Source organism: Mesocricetus auratus, unplaced genomic scaffold (assembly GCF_017639785.1).
Source record: "Mesocricetus auratus isolate SY011 unplaced genomic scaffold, BCM_Maur_2.0 Super-Scaffold_100014, whole genome shotgun sequence".
NCBI lineage: Eukaryota > Metazoa > Chordata > Mammalia > Rodentia > Cricetidae > Mesocricetus > Mesocricetus auratus.
Genome location: NW_024429197.1, coordinates 42,137,893 through 42,148,368, shown reverse-complemented (window position 1 = coordinate 42,148,368; position 10,476 = coordinate 42,137,893).

Below are 10,476 nucleotides of genomic sequence, written 5' to 3'. Positions count from 1 at the left end.
TCTCTGTATTGTTTTGGAGGTTGTCGGTCCAGCCTGGCCTCGAACTCACAGGGATCCGCCTGCCTCTGCCTCCCAAGTGCTGGGATTAAAGGCGTGTGCCACCACCGCCCAGCGCAATTCAGTATTTCTAATGGACAACTTTAAATCAATGATGACTGCACTATTTCTAATAAATCTAGTGTTATTACAATACCATGACACCATAAAAGAAAATTATTGGATCTATAATATTCTGAAAAGATTACCAGTTATAGGAAAGAATGGTCCAGTTTATATAAGCCTGAGGAGAATTCCAAGCACAGGACTTTCACTAATACCCAAGAGAGTCTGGGGAAGTAGGGATGGGTTAGTTGGTTACCTTCTTTAGTATTCTTTATGAAGAGGTTTGATGTTGCTACAGAATCATCTTTTCTCTGCTTATACCAACTACTGAGCTTCTTCATAAAGTGCTATGGACAGGACAATTTAATATCCCAGTTCTGCAGTTTCATCATAGCTGTGCAATAACAGGTCAACCAATCCATGGTGACAAAACTATTTCACTTATCTGTAACATACAACCAAACTCACATTTCCCATAGTCAAATAATCATTTCTAAAGCCAAGGGATAGTTTTATGAAGCCACATAAACACTTCTGTGTTTAGCAACGTTCTCTGGACTATAACACAGGCTCATTGACATGATGAAAAGAACACATATGTTAGGACAGACTGGTCCTAGTTTCAAGCCCCAAACCAGCACTTACCTAAGCACATTATTTTATCTCCTTGAGATGATCTCTATCCACAATATAGAGATCCAAGTTAATGTTCCCATAGCACTTTGAGAAGATTAAAAGAGACAGTGGTTGCAAAGTGCATACCCATAGCTCCAAAGTATGAGTTCCCTTCCCCATAATTATAAGGCATTCAGAGACTTAATGATATTTTTCTGCAGTTAATTCCATGAATAGGATCATTATACTTGTTTCCTGAAGTGAGAAGCCACAATAACACTCCTCCCTGCTCCCAGGGCTCCTTTGATCTGGCAGGGTATGGGGGGTGGGGTTATTTCCACTTGGTAAAACCAAGTGAGAAAAAGCTGCCCAGCTCTTATGCATGAAGCACTGTGAAGGCTTAGAGAAGCCTGAAAATGAAACTATCTTTGGAACTGGGCATGTCAGAGCTCTGCTTCCTCACTCCTCAGTAAATCTTGTATAAAGAGAACAGTCTTTTATGAGTTTTTATTTTTTGAGATTATAATACAATTTACATCAATTATCCGTTCCCTTCCTCTCTCCAAACTCTTCATATACCCTTCGTTATACTTTCAAACTCATGGTATGATTTTTCCTTATTTATTGTTACATGTGTGCGTGCGTGCGTGTGTCTGTGTGTATGTGCCCGTGTGTCTGTGGGTGTGTGTATCCTAAGATACAGATATAGATATGTTGATCCTAAATTTGTAAGTACAACCTGATCAGTCTGTACAATGTTAGTTGTATATATGTTTTCAGGGCTGACCATTTGGTACTGGATAACTAACTAATATGCCCTTCCTTGGAGAAAACTGTCTCCTGCTTCCAGAATTCCTCCTTTGCCTATAATTGTTTGTATAGAGTTGAGGCCTAATGGACTTTCTATGTTAGCATTTCTATTGTTGTCCTTGTTCAGCTCATGTTGCAGCTTTGTCATATACCTTCTGAAATCACTAAGAGACACAATCTCACAACTAACTCCCTAATCCTCTGGCTCTTGCACTATTTCATCCTTCTCACCTATAATAATAATCCCTAAGCCTCATATGGAGTTATTTCATATATGTATCCATTGGGACTGGGTTCCAGAAGTCTGCATTTTGATTGGTTGTTGTTATCAGTAATTTAGTTTCTTTAGTGAAGGATGCTTGTGAGTATAAGAATAAATATTTAGAATTAGGTAGGAATTATGTTGGTTTAGCAAAGTGGCAGTTGTAGGTTCTCCTCCAAGATCTATAACTCACTACCCTGGGTAGTTAGCTCATTTTCCAGTGCCAGTTATGACTTTCCTCATATTAGGCATGTTTTAAGTTCAATTGGAGGGCTATTGGTTACCACCAAGGTACATATGCCACTACTGAACCCTTAGAATTATCATGCCATGTTAGTCATTTTTATAAAGATATCATAGAATATCTAGGTAGGATTGTAGGCTACTTCCCTCTTTTAGAAGCTTGCATGACACTTTCTAAGACCATGAAAGCTAGTCACCAGAGAGGATGCTTTCAGGTAAGTTCTAGTTCAGGATCCTCTGTGCTCAGTAGGACAGACTTTTAAAATAAAGAGCCCCCCCAAAAAAAGCAAAGAGAAAACGTCCAACTTGTTCCAGTAGGAAGAGGAGGTCCATCTGAATGTTTTCAGGTAAGAATCATGTAACATTTTGTTACACATCTGCAAGATTTTTTTCATTCATCAGTCACTTAACAGAGGCAGGAGTTTTGAGCATATACTTCGGGCATGGCATATAATAGACATGGTTAGATTCTACTTTGACAGAGGTTCAGATTTAAATAACTGCATAGCAACAAACCAAAACCACACTGATGGAGTTAAGTCTGAGGAGTAGTGATGGCAGAAAGTGGACTTAGAAACCATGCATAGCAGTGCTAGAAGTGGACCTACCCTGATGTATACACTAAATTGACAGGTATGCACATATCTGAAGAAATGACCCTTTGAGATTAAGATATCTATTGAATTTGCCTTGACAAGTAGCATTCCTGGGTCCCTGAGAGTAAATCAAATCCAGAGAGATCTAGATACAGGTGATGGCATGTATGTGACATCAGGTCATTACCTCAAATGAGAAAAACACATTACCCCCTTCCTTTATCCCATTGCTTCTAGATAGATCCAAAGCCTAGAAGTAAGCAGATTTGGACACTAAGATTAAGAAAAACACCAAAATATATAATCACAGAGCAACAAAAAAGAAAGGTGTGGGTACGTCCTTCATAATTCATAAAGCAAATTAACATAGTAACAAGTAGCTCACAAAACAGACAGATAAGCATAAAACGCAAAAGCCCATATTATCTTGGATCTCATTTGATGCAGCTATTGTTTCATTCCTGTTTACTGGGTAAGATGTTCATCTGTATGAACCCTGTACATTTTCCCAGAGGAACTGGAAATTATTTCTAACAGCAGACACTTCTAAATGCAAGCTACCATCGGAAGAAAGTTATCATCAGAAGCCCAGTTGCTTATCTTGTATTCCTCTAGGAACTTATATGTCATCCAGAAGCTGTAGTAGTGGGAAATATGACAAGCTTCTGTAGAGGGCAACTGGTGTTAAATGCTTTTTAGGTCTCAGATTCCTCTGCTTTTCTGCCCTCCAGTTGGAGTTGCCTGAGTCCCAGATGGAAACTTCAAAGTTGTCTGGGGTAAGAGAGGCTGAAAGCATAACTTCCTAGATCTCAGCCTCAATTGCATTTTCTTCTAATTCTATTCCTGCATTTCACCTCTAATATGATTCCTGAGTTCCTATCCCAGTCTCAAATCTCTTCCCACAGCAGAGATTTTCGTTAATTCACATGTCTACCCCAACTAGAATAGGAACAGCATAACATAAACAGCTATTAAATATTGCAAGGGAAAGGGGTGAATGAATGATGTGATGCATTCTACTATTGTCTTCCACCACAGCTTTCTATGTAACTTCCCAGTCTCTGCCCCAAAGAACAAGAAGACTGTTGGGGCCAGGCAGTGGTGGCACACGCCTTTAATCCCAGCACTCGGGAGGCAGAGGCAGGCGGATCTCTGTGAGTTTGAAGCCAGGCTGGACCAACAGCCTCCAAAACAATACAGAGAAACCCTGTCTCATAAAAAAAAAAAGACTGTCGGGAATACTATTGATTATCATGCACTATGTACTGGATTCTCAAGCTTCCTTACCTTTTCAATGGCATACCGTAATGTGAACTCTTTCTCACCAACCTGGTCCCACAGTCACGTCAGCCCCAAACACACAGACACTATATTAATTATAAAATTGTTGACCAATAACAAGGGTTTATTGCTTGTTAGCTCTAGTAATATAAATATTTCCACATGGTCTTATTTTACTGGAGAAAGGTCTGAACCTCTAATTCATTTGGTGGCTCATGTCAACAGGTAAGTGTCTCCACAGAGAGAAGAGAGTGATTTTCCTGTTTGTCCCTGATTCTGCCCATCTATGTCACTTCCTGTCTAGCCAATCAGCCAATCAGTGTTTTATTCATTAACCAATAAGAGAAACATAAATACAGAAGAACATTTCTCCATCAGCACACAGATACAAAGCCTGATTTTTAACCCTAAGATAGTATACATTCAAATACATTTAAGAAATTAAAAATAAGTACATCTAAGATTTCAACCTGACCTTTTAAGGCTGTACATCTTGAAATCAGCTACTACCAACTCAGGATATGAAACACGCAGCCTTCAATTCAACATTTCACATAGTTGCAGAGTCAAGGACTGATTTTCCTTGTGAGTATTTCACAGCTAATGTAATGAGATGCATCTGTCTTTCTTTATGAACGTCTTCTTCCCTCAACTTTGCTCTTGCCTATGTGGTTGTACATTGTTTCTGTGACCTTTTCTGCTTAAGAACTTTATTATATCTCTTTTTCAAAAGCACAGGTGTCCCTTCATTGTTGTACAAACTGTCTGTCACCCACCACCTGCTCTCCACACTTGGCCCATGTGTGCTGCAGTGACAACTTAAGAATTCCCCTGCCTGGTCCTGACTGCAGTCTTTATACTAATCTATCGAGATCCCCCGCTGAGCCCAAGGGCTCAGATCCCCCTCTTGGGCCTTTTCCTCATCCCTGATCTAATCCATCACCTGCAGCCCATATGGAGAGACCACAAATCTCTAGGAATGCATCTCTAGTTGAGGACACGTGGTTGCCCCAAGGCTCACCAATCCCAGGCCTGGAATCTGGCAGTCTCGGAGAGAACACACATTCTTTGGAAGAAAGATGGAAGAGCCTTTTCTTATAGTCTTTGAATGGAGGCCTTTTCTGGGACCAAAATCACCTTAAAACAAATGATAACTCAAAATGCCAAGTAGAGATGTGTCATGTCTTTCCCATCCCCATCACCCTTTGTGAATGAAGCCACTCTCCCTTGTAAAATTCCATTTGTTATCCTTCTGATGTGCTGTCTTCCTTTACTTCAAATTGTTTCACATATTAAATATTTATTATATCCACATTTCTCAGTTCTTCCCATTCTTCAGCAGCATTTTCTGTATGCCAATACTTAACTTTCCTTATCTAAAAAAACATGAAGAGTAAAATCGGTAATTCAAACCATAGAAATGAAAGCCAGAGGTTAGCCCTTACTTTGAGAATAGAAGCTATACATATGGGCTGCCTTTGACATACAGTGAGTGCCACACATGACCTTGGGAATGGGTACTGCCATTTACAGATGCTGAACTAGATTAGTATGGCCCACTATGAGCTTGGAACCATCATTCTCCAAGTAACATGGAAAAGGACCAAACAATGATAGAACAACTACTCTTTTGACCTCTGCAATTCACCAGGAATTGTGACATAAATGGATCTGTTTTTAAAAGCTTCATAATACATGAAAAGTAATCAAAGGTAGTGTGTATGTATGGTGTGTATTGTGTGTGTGTCTGCGTGTGTGTGTGTAAATGAATGTGGGGTGTGTATGTGTGTGCATGTCATGTGTTTTGTGTGTATGTGTGTGTGTGATGTGTGAGTATATTACTTGTAAGAACATAGGACACAGCATGCCTGCAGATGGCAGAGGGCAAACTCAGATGTCAATCCTCACCTTCGCCCACCTGTGTACACTTCAGGCTAACTGACTCATGAACACTGAGGATTCTTCTGTCCTCACATTCCATCTCAACACAAGAGCACTGGAATTATAAACACATTACTGTGCTGGTTTTGCATGGGTTCTAGAGATTTGGATTCATATCCTCATATCTGTATGATAAGCACAATACCCACTGAGCAGTGTCTCCAGTCCCAAAGGGAGCTTTTTATTTGCCATGTAATTCTGTGTCCTTGGATTCTGGAAGCAGTTGGATAGTAGAAACCCATTTCCATGATACAGAACATAATATGTATGGAGTAACTACATAATTTACTTATTCAAATAGCTTCATTTTGAAAGTAAACATTGTATTATTAATAATTATTCTTGGTTATGGAAGAAGACAATTGTCCTAGAAAATCAATGTAGGTTCATCCTCACCTTTTTTTTTTTTTTTTTTTTTTTTTTTGGTTTTTACGAGACAGGGTTTCTCTGTATTGTTTTGGAGGCTGTCGGTCCAGCCTGACCTCGAACTCACAGAGATCCGCCTGCTTCTGCCTCCCGAGTGCTGGGATTAAAGGCGTGTGCCACCACCGCTGGGCGGTTCATCCTCATCTTTACCAAAGCCTATTCTGTCTTCTCCACCAGCAGTCGGGAATAGGGAGAAACAAAGAGAAACTTAAAAAATCAACTTAAATAAATGTAAAAAGCCAGGCTCTAAATAAATGTGAAGTGTTCAACATTGGCCATGGCCATGGACAGTATTGTGTTGTGCCATGAAGAAACTAAAATACAAGGAAATCAAAATGTAAACAAGTCAAAATTCATACAAAAACTTAGGAGACCAGGCTTAGTGGCATTACACAACTGATCAATGACAACAGGCATGCTAGTAGAATACTAGGACACAGCTCTAGTCACCACGACTTCTGAGCATCAAAATCATCTAACAGGTTAGGAAGCCATGAAGAAAAGCTTCAAACTGTCAAAAGGCAACAGTCAATGCTCCACAGAGGCTTTTTATTCTAGGATATAGTATCCTCCATTATAAATAGAGCAGTCTTCTAGGAAAGGGCCATCTGCCTTTCCTTGTGTACTGAAGGTACCAGAAGTTGAGCGTCATTTATACAGAAATGCAGAGGGCAAAAAGGCATAGCAAATGTGAGAGCACTTTTCATCTTACTAGTTTTGTTGAATAATCTCATGATTCTGTTGGTAATAAATATATACAGGTCCACTTGAAGGGCAGGTAGCTGAAAACAATATAAATCATAAAATTATAAATTACAAATAATGCCAATACATATTCATCTCACTGGCACTCTACTCAGATTGTTAGCACATATGAGAAAAACATTATCATTATCATCATCATCATCATCATCATCATCATCATCATTATTGTTTAAAATGCTTTCAAAAACTTGCTTGGCAAAGAATAAAACAGCATGACTCTGAGATGCCAGGCTCATTGACCAGAGGTGTTTTTTATGTTATCCAGTGTCTCTCACTGCTATTTAAGAAGCAGCACTGTTGATAAGTAGACCCATAGCATTATATGAAACCAGGGCTATAAAGAGTGAAGGAATTGAGTTCTACAAATACAAGCACCTCTTTAGAAAAGACAAGACAGACTGAAGATTTAGGGCTTAGTTCTTGTGTGCACATGGAGCAGTATCTAGACACAGGAAATTTGTAAACCTAAACAAACATAAGGATTTGATGTCAATTATACAAGCATTCCTATCTTAATTCTGCTTCTTCTAACTCTAGGAATGCAACTAAAGTAATAAGGATATCATAATGAATATTCTAATGCCTGCTTCACATCTTGGCTATCACAATATATATTGAACTTTTTAGTCCCTTACCTAGTGATCAGCAAGTTTCCAGTAAGCTGGTTAGTGTTCAGTCTGTCACATTTCCTCCTACCTGATTTATTGTCAATTCAACACAATCACTCTCTTCTATTCATAGCACAGAGATAGTCTCAAATTCTTTTGGTGTAATAACAACCTGACCATTTGTTAGACATTCAGTTCCAGGAATCTGCATTTTAACACAACCTTTCTTTCTCTATTCCCTGTGACCAGACTAGAGAATGCACTTGGAAAAACCCAAATGGCGAAACTGTATCAATGCACTATCTCTCAGAAACTCTGAAATTTTCTGCACTTCAGAATCAAATAAGGAAGAAACTACAAATTTAGGGATCCTTTATCTCAAAAGGATAATTCGTTGAGAGGTGTGTGGCATGTTGCTCTCCACAGTCAGTCTTCATTGTTTGTGTAAGAACACAGAACATAGATGATAGCAAAGTTCTTACCCATAAATGTACTCATGCCACAATGGAGGAAATTATATTAAAAGGGGAGGGGGTGCACCAGAGGACTCATGGATCCCAACACAGCTTTTAGGGAAGGCGGAAGAAGAGTTAAGGGGATGCTTCCTAAGTAAGCACCACTGTGTCCATTTCATGCAGCTCGCCTTCCCACATGCCAGATTCAAGTGGAGCCATGAATGTATCGAACTGGCTGTGACTACCCCTCTCATAAGCCAATGATTGCCATCAATCTCCACAGTTCTTCCAGACCCGAAGCCTTACTCCAGTTGCCAGGTGTACGGAGCCCTCTTTTATTTATCACATCCAAATTCCTGCACATAATTTGTGCACATGGGTTAAGGCACCAAGATTTTCAGCTTTGAGGCAGAAACATCCTACAATACCAGAACCTTTCAACCCTACCAACTCTAGTCTTTGGGGCAACCAGGCTAGACTATTTAAAGGTATTTCAATAGAATGCATGTCATTGAGAGATTACAGGGGATTTCAGAAACACCCTGAAGGTCATTGATGGATTCTAGAATAAGCCTATAAATCTCCAGTCTAGCAGCAAACTGGCAAATGCTTCCTTCGTATTAATATATTAGTTTTTAAAGAAACTTTAGTGTTTGTATTGAACCAGAAACCCAAAATGTTGACTCCCCTCTATCTAAAAAGAAAAACAGACAGCTAGATCAGTTTGTTGAAGGAGGCCACCTAGTGTGTGACATCTCTGACTTTCTTGCACATTCCTGCTTGGCTTACCACATTCTTAAATGAGGAACAATGACCATCTCCAAGACTGGGTACCCTTATGTTTAGCTGACACTGACACTGAATGTTTGACAGTTCCCCTTGCTCTCCATAATCTCTATCTTCAAAAGGCCCTGTTGCTAAAAGGCCTGGCAAGTCTTGAGACATATCTTTTCATTTTTAGGAATACCTCAGGAAAATCATTACAAGTCATTAAAAGTTGCTGAATGTGATATAATAGGGATGATATTAAATCTGTGTTCGTCCCACTCCCTTACATATTCCATCACCTTAGAAATCATATTTTATGACACATTTTTGCCATTTATAAGAAAGAAAAGTCAAGCCTGAGTCAAATTGATTTATATATTTGAGAACAAGAAATATGAATAAAATCTCACCTAGGTATCCCAGGAGCTACCAAAAACTAAAGAAATTGAATGAACAGTAGCCAGAAGAAAAGGGCACATCAAAGACTCATACCATCACTGACTTGTCACCAGAAACACTCTAGAACAGAGGCCAGTGCAGGAGTGTCCCTAACACACTGAAAGAAAATGGTTATGAATAAGTCCAAGACTGTGACCTTGCAAGTTTCCCCTCAAGAATAGAAGTGAAAGGCCATGGGACTGATCAAGACCCCCTGAATCTGGGTGTCAGTGAGGAGGCCTAGGTAATCTATTGAGCCTTGGGCAGCAGATCAGTACCCATCCCAAGTATATACACAGACTTTGGACTCCCATAGAACAATGTGAGGTGCACTCTCACCCTGAACTCTTGGGGAAGGGTCTAGGCCCTGCCCTATATGAAATGGCAGACTATGGACACCCCCATGGAGGGCCTCACCCTCCCTGGGGGAATGAGGGGATAACGGGGGGTGGGGTTGGGGGGAGGGCACGGGAGGAGGGGAGGGAAAGGGAGAGGGACCTGGAACTGACTTGTGAAGCAACCTTGTTTCTTATCTAAATTTAAACTGGAAAATAAAAAAATAAAAAAAAGAAGTGAAAGGAAGACATCTTTAGAGAAGAAAAGCTAAGAACTTTTCACTTTTCATTTTTAAAAAAGAGGCTCCCAGACACAAAGGAGAAAGTGTGTGAAAGTAGGGTTTGTAGAAATGGCTCAGAGTTAAAATCACACACTGCTCCCCCTCCTCCAGAGGACTCAGGACAACTTCCAGCACCCACACAGAGACTTTCATCCCTCTGTAGCTCCAGGGCCTGAAAATCCAATGCAACACTGGTGGCTCAGGGAGCATCGGTCATGCCTGTGGTACACACACATACATGCAGGTAAGCGTTCATACACATAAAACTTAAAAAAAAATAAACCCTGAAAATTCAGATCTTCAGAAAGAAGAAAAAGAATGACCAAAAGAGTTCAATTCCTGGATAAATATGAAAGGTGGGATGCACTCATGATTGTCTCATGTGTCACGTGTAAAGCAAAAAATCATAATATTATTTGTGGAGTTTATAAAATACATATGAAAATGATAGCAATATCAGTGCAATGGGTTTATGTAACTAAGCTAAATATAGTATGTACATTTAGGGCAAAGGAGTAAAATATTTTTAGTATCAAATTTTAAAATGCAT